The sequence below is a fragment of the Eulemur rufifrons genome, chromosome 3, assembly GCF_041146395.1.
Source record: "Eulemur rufifrons isolate Redbay chromosome 3, OSU_ERuf_1, whole genome shotgun sequence".
NCBI classification, from domain to species: Eukaryota; Metazoa; Chordata; class Mammalia; order Primates; family Lemuridae; genus Eulemur; species Eulemur rufifrons.
Genome location: NC_090985.1, coordinates 23,874,697 through 23,889,667, shown reverse-complemented (window position 1 = coordinate 23,889,667; position 14,971 = coordinate 23,874,697).

Genomic DNA, 14,971 nt, shown 5'->3' with positions numbered 1-14,971 from the left:
CTTGTTGCATTAGTGCCTAGGTAGAACATCTCCTCTCAATATTTTTCTTGAGAAAGCTGAAGCCCATATGTAAGTTCCCCAAATAAATGCTTTCGATTGATTGCACTGGCATCTGATGCCTCTTTGGACTTTCATCTTGGGACTGTTTGGGCCAGCCCCTTGTGGGAACTCCCTTGCTGCTGCTTTTGGGATGACTCCAGCCTCAGATTTGACCAGAGAGAACAGTTCCAAGCTGTAAATGTTTCCAGGAAAAAAATCCCACCTAAACATCACTTTCAGGGAGATGCTGCGTTTCCTAGAGCATTCTAGTCGACAGATCCTAGTAGACAGCCCCAAGTGATGGTGCTGCCAAGAAGCTGGAGCAGACAGAGCCCCTCCACAGGGCTGTCACCATCTGCAGACACAAGTCTCAAGGCGACTGTCATGAGGGAACAGGGCAGGGCCCACCAGGCCACATGGAAGGACTAGAGAGTCAGGAGGAACAAAGAGGGAGAGGGCAGAGTGTGACCCAGAGGCTTTCTTGGGAGTTTCTCTGGAAGGAATAGGTGAGGCGCGGTGGGTGTACTGAATAAGTTTAGGAGCAGATGGTTTAAATAATTTTAGTGAGCTCTGGGCTACAGGGGTGGTCCTTTGTTGACTGGCACCTGGCCCTAGGTGATTTAGGGCAGGGAAAATACTGGCTTGGTGAGTGAGAATTTGATAAAGGAGATAGCTGGGCTCTGGTTTGGTTGGTTTGTGTCTCAAAGATGCACTGGAAGGGGAGTTGTTTGCTATCTCTAGGAATTAGCTAGCCCTGGAAGGGGCAGCCTCTCCAAGATTAAGGCTCCAATTGCTAGCACAACCCTGGAGAGCAGGAGTGAAGCATGGCACACGAGGCTCTGCAGTCCACACAACTGCCTGGTGCCTGGCTTGAAAATCTTAGTGGAGTGAGGTTTTACTTAACCCACTGCCAGGTACAAGCCTCCATGCAATGGGGAGGACAGTTGAGGGAGGAGCAGTGCCTGCCAGTGCACTGGGGAGGAGGGGGCCAGCCAGGCAGAGGTCTGGGCTGCTGCAGGAAGAGATGAGGTGAGCTTCAGGTGGGGGCACTGCAGGGGCCAGGGGAACCCAGAACATCCCAATGCCCAGGAAGTTGCCCTGGGCCTTCAGGACAGTCAATCCTATGCTTACCCCACACCTCACCAGAGCTAAAGTACAGAGGACACCTCTTCTCCCTGTAGTGATGTGTTGTTTGGGGCCCCATCGTGATAACCACAAGCAGAATTGGCTTTTCTCTAGTAGCCAAATCAAGGGAGGCTGGAGGCTTGTGCTGCAATTGGGTCACCCAGGCAATGACCCCACCTCAGAGTCCCCTTTCCAGGCAGAAACGACTCCGAAGCACCCTGTACCCTCTTCTGGGCCTCTCTGGAATAGGAAGCAAATGTTCTTTAACATCTTCCTATGCAGATGCATTACAAAGCTGTCCCGATGGGAAGAGGGGCTGCAGGTGACACTGTGTGCCCAGAGAAGGCCCCTCCAGTCCAGGGATGGGCAGGGGAGGAGGGGAGAGCCTCTCAGTTGGCCAGCCCTTATGCTGAGGCAGACTCCATGAACCCTGCCTCTGCCTGGTGTTACCGCCTCCTGATCCCTCGGATAAAGATCCCAGTCGTCACATAACTCCACCTACAAATAGTGCAGCACAAATCTCTGAAAGAAAGGACTCTATAAAAAAAAAAAAAAGCAGTAAGGGTGGCTCATGCCTGTTATCCTAGTACTCTGGGAGGCTGAGGCAGGAGCATCACTTGAGCTCAGGAGTTCAAGACTAGCCTAAGCACGAGTGAGACCCCATCTCTACTAAAAATAGAAAAATGAGCCAGGCATGGTGGTGCACACCAGTAGTCCCAGTTACTCAGGAGGCTGAGGCAGTAGGATCGCTTCAGCCCAGGAGTTTGAGGTTGCAGTGAGTTTTGATGATGTCACTGCACTCCAGCTGGGGCAACAGAGTGAGACGGTCTCAAAAAAAAAAAAAAATGCAGCAAGTCCTTAACATGCTCAAATATTCAGTCAGTATTCTAGTCGTCTCTCAAAAATACCAGCAAGTGTCTTATTTGGTTCAGTTTTATCACCTGTGCACAGACCACTCTCCAAATGGGGCCACATGACAGTGGCTGGTGTAGATCAAGTCTCTTCATCTGCCAGTTCTCCTCTGTCCTTTTTCTTCCTCTTTGCAGCTTATCTGAGGAAACCATGCTCTTTTTCCTGGGGCTTGTTCTGCCATCTGGGTTTGCTGATGGCCCCCTTGGGTGGAGAAAGGCATCAGTCTCTTCCCAGGCTGGAAAAAGGACCGGGCAGCCTCATGTGGCTTCACTACAAGTGTTGCCACCAAAACAATTGCAAAGCAGCTCTTGGTTTGCAAAGGCCTTGAGATTTTGGAATTGTGGCTGAGGGACTGTGGACTCATACCTCTCAGGGAGCACAGGGATGTTTGGAAGCCCTCCAGCACCTTGGAGTCAGCCTTCTCATATTTCCTAAACCTCGGCCCAAGTCGGCTCATTGTGTAGGTGTGGCCAGTCCCCAGCCTGGAAGACACCCTGGGCCAGTGGGATGTGTTTCAGGAGTCTGTGACACTTGGGGTGGTGGCTGTGAACCCCCATCAGAGGCACCTGCAAAGGGACATGTTGGTGGAGAGCTATGAGTGCACTGCCTGGCTGAGTGAAGTCCCTCCTCTGACCATCTACCACCCTGGGTTCCTGGGGCTTCCTGGCTGGAAATGAGGTTTCAACTGCTTGGAGTCTGGGAGTGAGGCCCCTTTAAGAGCCAGCTGAAGGCACCCCCAGGAACAAGGTTTTCTCTCTCAGGAGAGGAGCTGTGGGTTGTGGATAGGCAGCAGCCAGGGAGGACAGCAACCTGAGAGGCCCCTGTGAGTGTGCTGGGGAGGGCTGAGGGAGGGCTCTTGAGTGGGGTATCCTGTCAGTCTCCGGCCTTTGCACGTGCTGTTTCCTCACCATGAAGACCTTGTCCAAAATGGGCACCTGCAGCTCCTCTCCTTCCTATCTCTGCTCAAATAAGGCCATTACTGTCTCCCATTCTCCACCCCGGCCTTCCTGGCCCTGTGTACATGAAACATAACGAAGGAGGAACAACCAAATGAAAGACTGAATGCAGGAACACGGCTTTGCTTCATTCTCTTTTGATTTCACATCACTGACACAGGCATTCTCTGCCTTTACATGGGCACATCTTGTTCTTTTCAGTTCAGCAGCAACCATATGGCGTTGTCTACAGTATGGGGTGTTTCATCATTTACTAACATTCCCCTATTGACAGGCAGTGCATTACATTTCTCCCTCAAATTGCAAACACTGGTGCAGTGAAATGCCTTAAACATCTTTCTTTGTATACTTGTGCAAGCATTTCTGTAGGAGAAGTTTCTAGATGTGTGATTCCTGGGTCAAAGAATGTGTGCTGTTAGAGAGAAATGTACCTGTCTACACACCGCTCCTCGCCACCACTCAAGTTTTCTCTTTCCTGCAGCTGTTAGTATTTGATACTATTAATCTTTGCTGAACTGATGGTCTAAACATTCCATCACCGGTTTCATTTGAATTTCTATGCTTGCTAGCGTGGTTGAGCATCTTTTTAGCTGTTAGTTGTATGTAATTATCTTTTTCTTTTTTTCTAATCCTGTGACAGATTATATGTACATCTTTTTTTTTTTTTTTTCATTTAGAGACAGGGTGTCACTCTGTTGCCCAGGTTGCAGTTCAGCGACTCAATTATAGCTCACTGTAACCTCAAACTCCTGGCCTCAACTGATGTTCCCGTCTTGGCCTCCCAAAGCACTGGGATTACAGACAGGCAAGAGCCACTGCATTGGACCTGTTTTTGTTCTTTAGACATTCTTTTCACATTTGGGATATTAATCTTTAGTCTTACATGTTGCAGATATTTTCTCCCAGCTAAATATTAATTTTATGTCCTATTTTCTAGTTTTCTTTCTCTCAGCATAAATAAAAACAGACTGTTTTGCTGGATTTTGAGATCATATATGAAAAGAAACTGACATGAAAAAGAAGAGTTATCCTTAAGTAGTGGGTCAGCTGGTATGACCTCCAAGAGACTTCTGGGTGTGCTCCAGAGGAGTGCCTCTGTGCAGAAGCTTCTGCATCTGAAGGAAGGTAGAGCCAGCCACAGGGGTGGGAGTTCAGAACACCTTCCTCGGAACAAAGGGGAACTGGCTACCATGAATAAGCTAACCCCCCAAGGAGAAAGACCTGAAAAATGTCATGAAAATGAGAACAGGTTGGGTCTTAAAGCTAACTGCGCCATGTGTTTGACTAAAACTACAGGACAGCCTCTGTGCACATGTAGTACCTGTGACAGCAGCTTCCGGCATTGCTGGAAGTCAAACCTCTTTGACATCAGAAAGTTCATACTGGTGAGAAGCCCTACAGGTGTGATTGCTGCACAAAAGCTTTTCATCTGAACTCAGAACTCAGATGGCATCAGATGATTCACACTGGGGAGAAGCCCCTGAGAAAGGGAAAGCCTCCACCCAGGGCCCAAAGCTAATCAACACCAGGAAGTCCGGGTAGATGGGACCTCATCTGGACACTCACTGCCTCAGCCTTGCTCACCTCCTGCTCAGTTTGGTGTCTCCACAGCATCAGTTCATGAAGTCAAGGGACAGGGCTGAGTTCTCAGGCTCAGGACAGGTGCAGGCCTGTAGGGTAGACTTCTGAGGCCTGTGTTGTGTGAGAATCCCTGCAACCTACCCCGTGAGGTCCATTGTCTGGGCTGTCTGCACAGCAATGACATAGTTGTGTACAGTGGGTTAGAATGGAGACTGAGTCCTAAATACCTGACTAGGGACCCCAGGGTAACCGGGGAGTGGATACAGGAGGTAGAGCTGACCCAGACTCCACCAAGAAAATTGGGGGTAAAAGGGACCCGCAGACTGACTGAGGGAAAGGCCCAGCTCCTCTCCCTGGGTGCTGGAGACAGGGTGGGGGTATTGGGTGGCTGTGCCACAGAACTTTGCTGGGCTGGGAGGGGGCATGGCTGCTTTATGGCTGAATGCAAAGACGCTGGTGGCTCCTCACTGTGCTCCTCAATCCTGAGTACCCCCAGCACACCGGGAGGGAAGGAAGCCTGGGTACCCACTCCCCTGAGCTGACAGCCTACAGCTCCCTTGACTGTGGGTTACCTGCCTGGGACTGCAGGCCAGAACTGCAGAAAGGGCCTCTGGGAGACACTCAGCACCACTTCCTCACCTCGGGTGGTCTCCGTCACTTGTGGTCACTCAGCTGGAGGACAGGGTTCCTTGGGAGGGATATCTCCTCCTGAGTGACGGTGGGGTTCTCAAGAGCAGGAGTGGTTTCCTGGCCCACACAGTGGCTCTGTACATACTTATCTGGGCACAGTTTATATGGGGGGAATTGATTCTGTGGGAACCAGAGGCTTAGAGGACCCAATGTGGTGTGTTTTATGCAGAGCTCAAGCCCTTTAATTGAAGACACTTCCTGCGGCCAGGTGGCTCCAACCTGTGCTCTAGGATATTCTTTCTCCTTGGCACTGTGTGGAGGCCAGGTGGCTTGGGGGACTCTGGAGGAAGGGCTCCTAGGTCAAGGGCATAAAGGCCTGGATATGGCATGGGAAGGAGAGGAAGGGTGGAGGCACTCCCCAGCACCCCTCCCCTGCCCTCCTGCCCATGGTATTTGGCATGGTGTAAGGTATGGGGAAGGGCTGAGCCAGAACCGAAGGTCACTTGATTTGGGCATTTGGAGACACTGTGGTCTCCTGTTGCCTGAGATTTAAAGATTCCCTCAGGCCGGGCGCAGTGGCTCACACCTGTAATCCTAGCACTCTGGGAGGCCAAGGCGGGAGGATCGCTCGAGGTCAGGAGTTCAAGACCAGCCTAAGCAAGAGCGAGACCCCGTCTCTACTAAAAACAGAAAGAAATTATCTGGACAACTAAAAATATATATAGAAAAAAAATTAGCCAGGCATGGTGGTGCATGCCTGTAATCCCAGCTACTCGGGAGGCTGAGGCAGAAGGATTTCTTGAGCCTGGGAGTTTGAAGTTGCTGTGAGCTAGGCTGACGCCATGGCACTCTAGCTGGGGCAACAGAGTGAGACTGTCTGAAAAAGGAAAAAAAAAAAAGATTCCCTCAAACCTTTGTGAACTTCCTGTAGGACAGTGCCATCTGTTAGGGCATAAATCCTAACCAAACACAAATCCTGGGCCTGCAGTCACCTGGGACATAGGCAGATTCTAGTGTCAGGGCCTGGGAAGGGGCCTACCAGGACGGGGTCTCTGCCTGCTGGAGAGGTGGGTGCTGCTTTGGGGCCTGGCATCAAGCAACCCAGGAGGGACACAGGTCTGGGTGGGACTGCGGGATGGGCTGGTAGTGTGACACTACATCAACCATGGTTGCAGACATGGGAAGCAGTCTGAGAAGAGAAAAGTGATAAAAATTAAAATTATCAACCACATACTTTATGCCTATTTCCTGACAGCTCATTGATTTTGCCCTGGGAATTATTCAGTATGTCAATGCAACTTGCAGTTTTCTACTAATCTGTTACAGAATGAACTGCTTCCCTTCAGGGATAGTGATTGTAATTTCATCGGCCTCGTCTTACCGGAACTAAAAGACCCTTGCACAGCCTTGCCTGCAGCCCCAGCTCCTCGCCAGGCACGGTGCGATCCGGGGACCTATGACCGCTGACACAGGGACGGCGGGGGCTTTGGCCCACAGACTTAATTAAGCCTGCATCCCGGTTCTGTAACTTACCGGCAGTGGCCCGGGGCCGGCAGCGGGAGGCCGAGGCCTGCGGCCCCGCGGGCTGCAGCCAAGGTCGGCACGACCTGGGCCTGCGAGGATGTTGTACAGGAGGCGAGACCGGCTCATTGGTTCCTCCGCCGGCGCCTGATCGGAGGCCTGGAAGCCGGAGCGGCCCGCAGTGGGCGGCCTCTGGGCTCCTAGAGCGCCCCCCGAGGTGCCTCGGTGCGCCGGGCCGCTCTAGCCAGCAGACGACGAGTATCCGTCACGCACTTCCGGCCCCCGCCGCTGCCTCTGTGGCCGTGAAGGTGGAGGCCTCTCGGTCTCCGCTTCTCTGTTCTCAGCCGCCGCTGGGGTGAACGGGGCTGAGCCGGAGAGCTGTGGGTGCTCAGAGCGCCCCGGCTTACCGCGAGGCCACTGGGACGGGGGCGGGGGGACCCCGAACCTCTCTTCCGCCCGCTGTTGTCGGTGCGCCCAGCGGGCCGGGCCCGGGGTCCCCTACCCCGTGAACCTGCCCCCTACTCGCTGGGTGACTGGTAAAGCCGTGTTGCATAGACTTGGGAGATTCAGGGCCTGACTGCCGCTTACTGTTTCCTCCTCCCCCAAACAAAACATAACGTGAATGGGGAGGCGACCTCCCAGGGGGCTTCACCCAAAAAAACAGACCGCCCTTATTTAAGCCCAGAGGGGGATCAAGGCAGAGATGCCTTCTCAGACACATAAGATTTAAGATAAACAGGATAGAAACTTTTTTCTGTTTTTTTTCCCCTCTTATTACAGTTCTTTTGCTGCAATAAGAGCCTTTCCATTTGCTGCTCCCGAGGCCCTGCCCTAACGCTCAAATGGTCTCTTCAACTAACCCAAAGAAAATCAGCTCAGTTTAAGGCCTCCTAAGGAAGGTGAAAGACCTTACTAAATAAAGGGAAGAATTTTGTTGCAAGCCGGTTCTAGCGTCTGCCATTCTGGGAAGCTAAATTCACTGGCAGGAATTTACTCCTGTCAGTTGTTCTGGCATCTGATTGTGGGACAGATGCCCTGTTACAGAAAGACACTTCCTAAGTACAGGTAGGAACAGATGCGGACTAGCGTTTTGTCCTGTGTGTTCCATCTGCATTGTGAGAGCAAAACCATCATAAAAAAACATATGTTGCAACCTAGTTCACACATACACTTGCCTATGTGTTTACACAAAGACGCATACTCTCATATTTTCTATTTTGTTTCATTAGAACAAAAATAGTGTTCAAAACTCATCACTGATTTCATGTCCACTAGTGGGTCACACGCACGGAGAACTGCTCTCCTGGCACAGTTCAGACCCTTCTGCAGCATATCACCTGTGGGGCTGGGGCATGAACCCCTGGGGCAGGCCTGCAGTGTAAAAGCAAGCCTCTGGCGGGGAGCTGAAGGCTAGATCTTACTCTCCTCTGAGTGGCTCCTCCACCTTGGCCAAGTCTTCGTTGATAAAGTGGGGTCCCAAGGCCAGATCCTGCCAATTTCGCAGTGTACCTGGGGGACTGTTAGACTCTCAAATGTAATACAGACATAAGAAGATATGCTCTCTAGTTTTATTACATAAACGAGGAGGGAAACCACTCTCAAAGTGTGAAAACTGATTATTCAAAGTTCAAAACCTTTACAGACTTCATCAGAGGCTGTATGTGAACTTGAGGTCACATTTGTGGGTACCTGTACTTAGAAAATATCTTTCTGTCAGCAAAGTACCTGGATACCAGTAGTCCTTAGAAATTGTTATTAGAAAGAGTGATTGTTCTAAGAAGTTCCATGACGCAAAACCTCAACTTAGAGCTTCTGAGAAACTTTTTCTGTTTTTTTTTTTCTTTTTTTTCTCTGCCAGTTCTTTTGCTAAAATAAGAGCCTTTCCATCTGCTACTCCCACGGCCCTAACGCTCTGTGGCCTTCTTTGTTTACCACAATGGTGCCTGTGTCTTTGGTGTATTTTTGTACAGTGTCTCTCTGGTGGGAATTTCTCAGCTATTACGGTTTCTTCCAGTTCAGAACTTTCAGTACTTTTCAGATCTGGCACACGTAGAACACTCCACCCAACAACAGAATACACTTGTTTTTTCAAGTGCCCATGGATCATTCACTAAGACCATATCCCGAGCCACAAAACGATCTTCCCACGCCTTTCAGAAAGGACTAGGGCATTAGTGAAGGAATCGCTGCTTTTGCTTGCCGTGGGGAGCTGCACCGTCCTTTGAGGTTTCCCTGCTCCTTCCCACACCTTTCTAAAGTGCCCCTTTATTAAGCCCTCTTCAAATGACAGGGGTGCCCCCTGGGTGCTGGCTGCTCCAGTCCCCCAGAACTGCAGGCCAGGGAAATTGGAAAGGGACCCTGGAGCAGGGCAGCAGGGGCCCAAGTTGAACTTTGTCCAGAGTCTGATTGGATCTTCTCACCCTTGATTTCTCTGCGGGACAAGCGTGGCCTTCTCCCTCCAGAATTCCTGGGTTATATTTTGGGATCGGGTGAAGGGCAGGGAGAGGACAGGAAGCCCAGCCAGGCCTGGGAGATTTGTCTCCTGAAAGGGGGGCCCACCTGGGCTTTGTGGGTCACAGCACCAGACACCAGAGCAGGGGCTGCAGACTGGAGCACCCACGGTGGCCATACAGGTGGGAATGGGGACTGCTCATGGGTCTAGAAGGGACAGCCTCACCTGGCTCCCGCCCTCACTGCCCTGCTAGCATGTGGCCCAGAGAGGCAGCCCTCCCCAGAAGATCCAGAAAGCCCGACTTTTGCATGAAATCCCTCAGTTTCTAAATACTGGGATTGGTTCAAAGAGTAAATTCTTTTCAATATAGATTTAGGGGGCACAAGTCCAGTGTCATTACATGGATGTGCTGTGTAGGGGTGAAGCCTGGGCTGTTAGTGTGGCCGTCACCCAAACAGCGTGCCCTGTACCCATTAAGTAATTTCTCACCCTTAACCCCCTCACTCTCCTGCCCTTCTGAGTCTCCAGTGTCTATTGTCGCACGCGCCGTGTACCCATTATGTAGCTCCCACTTATATGTGAGAACATGCAGTATTTGACTGTTTCTGAGTTATGAGTTATTTCACTTAAGATAACGGCCTCCTGGCTGGGCGAGGTAATCCTAGCACTCTGGAAGGCCGAGGTGGGTGGATCGCTTGAGCTCAGGAGTTCGAGACCAGCCTGAGCAAGAGTGAGACCCCATCTCTACTGAAAATAGAAAGAAATTAGCTGAACAACTAAAAATACATAGAAAAAATTAGCTGGGCATTATGGTGCATGCCTGTAATCCCAGCTATTCGGGAGGCTGAGGCAGAAGGATTTCTTGAGCCTGGGAGTTTGAGGTTGCTGTGAGCTAGGCTGACACCACGGCACTCTAGCCTGGGTAACAGAGTGACACTCTGGCTCAAAAAATAAAAAATAAAAAATAAACAGGCCTGGCGCAGTGGCTCACGCTTGTAATCCCAGCACTCTGGGACGCTGAGGCAGGAGGATCGCTCAAGGTCAGGAGTTTGAGACCAGCCTGAGCAACAGCGAGACCCTGTCTCTACTAAAAATAGAAAGAAATTATTTGGACAACTAAAAATATATATAGAAAAAATTAGCCAGGCATGGTGGCGCATGCCTGTAGTCCCAGCTACTTGGGAGGCTGAGGCAGGAGGATCGCTTGAGCCCAGGAGTTTGAGGTTGCTGTGAGCTAGGCTGATGCCACGGCACTCCAGCCCGGGCAACAGAGCCAGACTCTGTCTCAAAAAAAAAAAAAAAAATAGAAAAAAAAATTGAAAAAAAAAATTTGAATGCCTTTAAAAAAATAAATAAAAAGTAAAAACAAACAAACAAACAAACAAAAAAGATAATGGCCTCTAGTTCTATCCATGTTGCCGCAGACAGGATTTCATTCCTTTTTCTGGCTGAGGAGTATTCCATGGTGTATATGCACCACGTTTTCTTTACCAGTCTTCCACTGATGGACAATTAGGTGATTCCAAATCTTTGCTATTGTGACTAGTGCTGTGACAAACACATGAGCGTGTGCAGGTATCGTTTTGATACAATGATTTCTTTTCCTTTGCGTAGATACTCAGTGGTGGGATGGCTGGATCCGAATGGTTGTTCTATTTTTAGTTCTTTGAGAAATTTCCTTACTAGAACAGTAAATTTTAAACACTGTTTCAGCCAGATCTGAATCCCTGGTCACCACTCTGTGACTTGAAAAATATAAGTCCCCTGATGTTGTTTCTGACCTCATTTTCTTGTGGGGTTCTCTCCTCAGAGCATGGTCTGAGAACCTCCAGGAGATGGTGAGTGTGAGAGCCCAGAGCCTGAGTTCACCTGAGGGATTTAGAATCCTACTGGCAGCTGTGGGGACTCCAAGGTGAAAGCTGAACAGACAACTTCCTATCCAGATTTGCCCACCCTTTCAGGCTCTGTGCTGGGCTCTCCCCTGCCCAGGCTTATTCAATCCTCTCATTAGGGGATCAGAGAGGTGAGGCACCTGGCCAGTGTCACACAGCCAGTATGTGGGCAAGCCAGGCTCAGGCCTGGCAGACTTGGGGGCAGGGCTCCTCCTCTTCCTCCACCAGCTGCCAAACCAGTGTCGCATCTTGTCTCTGGGTGAAGTTGAGAAAGACAGAACATCAAAAACGGTATGAGATTCATTTCTGAATTACCAAATTAAGTATTTTTTAACACAAAGACATGGAAACAGCAGAGGTGTGTGTGCGTGTGTGTGTGTGTGTGTGTGTGTGTAGACTCTTTCATTGCACTTACAATTATTGAGCACCTACGTTGTGCCAGGCCCCGGGGACATAGCAGTGACTGAGGCAGACATAGTCCAAGCTGTCAGGGAGGCGTTGGGGTGGGTACCTGGGGCAAGGTCTTACACACAGGTCTGTACAAACACACACATACGCGTGCATTAGTGTTCCACACTGATGGGAGACTAGACGCGTTTGCCTAGCACAGACACACAGACACACGCCCCCAGGGCTCACACACGTGCATACGCGTACCCCCCATGCATGTATTCACCCACAGGGTTCAGACCGACTTCCAGCGGGAACTGAGGAAAGGAAACCGGGCCTTCAGCCCCATACAGTAACCAGGAGGGTGCGACGTGCCTCCCGCCCGATCTCACCGTAAAGCCAGCACAGGGCCTGAATCCCGGCTCTTCCCCCAACCTGCCGGCCAGGGGTGGAGCTCCCAGAGTTAGATGGTGCGGATGGCAGCTGCGCCCAAAGACTCTGCTAATAGTCACTGCCACCATCTATTAAACACAAGCCAGGCACTTGTCATCTATTGTCCCCTTCACATATACGCTAGCTCTGAAGGTGGGTCCGGTATCACCCCCCATTTTACAAATGAGGAGACTGAGGCTCACAGAGCTGGGATGTCTCACCTGGGGCCTCACACAGCTCACAAGTGGCAGAGCCCAGGTTTGAACCCTGATCTCTGTTGGAAACAGCATCCCAGTGCTGGTGCTGATCAGATGTCCCTGTCCCCGGAGCGACCTGGGACAGTGGAGTCTTCAGGTCTTTCCTGCTATTTGCTGACAAGCTGAGGGCCCAGCGCTGGTTCCCAGGGTCATCGCCAACTTTTCTCCCAGCCTGGCCTCTCTGGGCAGTGACTTGTCAGGTGGGAAGACAGAAGGACTTGGAGCCTGACAGAGGGGCAAGGAGATTACTGCTTGGGGCAGGGGAGTAAACAGGCAGCTCCTGTTGCTGCTGTTGTCTGTTGTCTCGTTACTATTAGCACCTGCCCATCCACCCATCAGCGACTTCCTGAGGGCCTGTCTGCTGAGGGAGTGAGTGTGCTGAGCCCTAGAGATATGGCGTGGGCTCATGTTCTAGTGGGAGAGATGGAAGTATTAATAAATAAGGACGCTTTGGTGCAGGGGATGCCTGGAAACAGGTCTGTACTGGGCACAGGGGGGACACAGAAGGCTGTGGTCCATTCTGTCAAGATGCAGCCAGAGCACTGGAGTGGAGTCTTGTAAGAGGGAGTGTTTGCCAGTCAGACAGGGTGAAAAGGGCATTCCAGGAGGAGGCATCAGCAGCAGCACAGACCTCAGGACAAGAACAGCCGAGTGCACTGGAGAAACTGTACATGGGGCGGGGGAGCAGGATCTAATATTCACAGGGCCCATGCACACAAGCTATGTGAGAAGAGCAGGCTGGGTGTGAGGCAGTGACAAGTCCAGGCCCCACATTATGTTGTATGAGTGACCACACTGCTGGCCTCAGCAGCCTGACGGAGGGTGTGAGAAGCAAGGGGTGTTAGACTCAGGAAATCAAACTCTGCTGCGCATGTCCCACCTCCCACCAGCAGGAGTCCCACTCAGGTCCTCTGTGGAGTGCAGGAACTTGGGGGACACAGGAGAACATCAGACAGCCTGAGGGATCTCTCATATTGTTAGGTAGAGATCAAATCTGCAGGTGGTGGGTGTAGGCCTGGAGGGTGGCTCCTAGAAGTGGAGAAGCGAGGGACCAATCAGGGGAAAGGAATGCAGGAAAACGCAGAACACCTGACAATCATTTGGTAACATCCCACACCTCCTGTAAGCCCTCCCCTGGACCAGGCCAGTAAAAGGAAACCACCTGGGAGTCCTCAACCTCTTTCTCCACTGGTGGAGACTGACCTGTTCCTTTCTCTAGAACGTATTTTCACTTTGGGTAACTTCCTTCCTTCCTTTCACTTTGCATAGTTTCTTTCTTTTCTGTAATAAATTGTTTGTGTGGGATTGCATTGTATTTGTGATCACTGTGTCATCAGCTCAAGTTGGTACCAGTACTCACTTTTGACACTGGGAACCAAGGACCAGGGAACATTCAGATAGACCTAAGAATATGGCACCCAAAAAACCAGACTTCTCTTTTCTTAAGGTTTTGTCTGGGCTCTTAGCTTAAGGACAGCCGATGGGCCAAGGATTGACTTTCACGTTGCGGGGTGACTGCTGGCAGCAAGCGTGAGGAAGAACACCCTGGTCAGGCAAGGCCAACCTTCCCCACCTCTGCCTCTGGTCCCTGCCCCGGTCTCCTATGTCCACCCAGCCAGTGGATTTTCACGACCTCTGGCTTCCAGGTGATTTGGCCAATGGGCAGCCCTGGCAGGAGACTGGAGGGAAAGGAGAGAGGCCAGGGATCTGGAATTATCTGGACATAGAAGCAAAACCTCTAGTTCTGTGAGAGCATCAGTGCCCAAAGCTTTGGGATGTGGCTCTGAAACTTATGGGAAATGTTGACAGCCATTGTTTATGTAAAGGATCTCACTGTAGCATTGTGTGCACGTGGGATGGGCAGCAATGCATCATGCATCACAGGGGACAAATAATCACCAATGGCACATGGTGTGCAGAGAACAAGGTAGTTCTACATGTGCCTGTGTGGAAGGACACAGTCAAGTGCTGGTTAGGAAAGCCAAGTTACAAAAAGTTGTCCCATCAGTCAGGGGTCCACCTGAGAAGCAGAACTAGTAAGAGACAAGTAGAGTGAAATTGTGGGGGCTGCTGAGCAAGCCTGAAGTTCCCAGAGCAGGCGGTCAGGAGAGAAGGCCACCAGCAGGCTGGGACGTGGGGCACAAGCTGAAGCTCATCCACAAGCAAGAGTCTCAGGGAGGCCTGAGCTTTTAAAGGCCTTCCAACTATCACGTTAAGCCTGCCAGGATAATCTCCCTTTGATTAAAGTAGATTAGGTTCCTTAATCACATCTGCACAATCTCTGCACAGCTGCACCTAGGTTAGTGTTTGAACAACCTCGAGGTGTGTGCAAACCACAAACCATCAGCTGCCTCCCTTCCTTCCTCCATCTCTTCCAAGGGAAGACCCCTTTGTAGTCTGCCTCACCAGAATCATCCCTGAAAGGGGATTCTGAAGGCTGCAGTTTAGCCCAGCAAGTGGACATATCAAAAGCCATCACAAGCACATATACGGTAATCCCGTTTGTAAACGCATGTGCCCTCTCAGCACACATCAAATGCGTTTGAAATGCAGAGAAAAAGATCTGGAATGACCCACCCCAAACTGTTAACAGGGGTATGTATGGGAATAAGGGGGAATGTGGGGTAAGGAGAAGGGAGAGGGGGCTTTTACTTTTTATGTCGATATTGAAGTTTTATTGTTTTCTTGTTTTTACTATAAATATTACTTCAGTGACTTTACCAAAGTACAAGAAAATGTTTTATAAAATCTTGGAGTAGAGAAGGCCTTTCTAATCATTCAGAA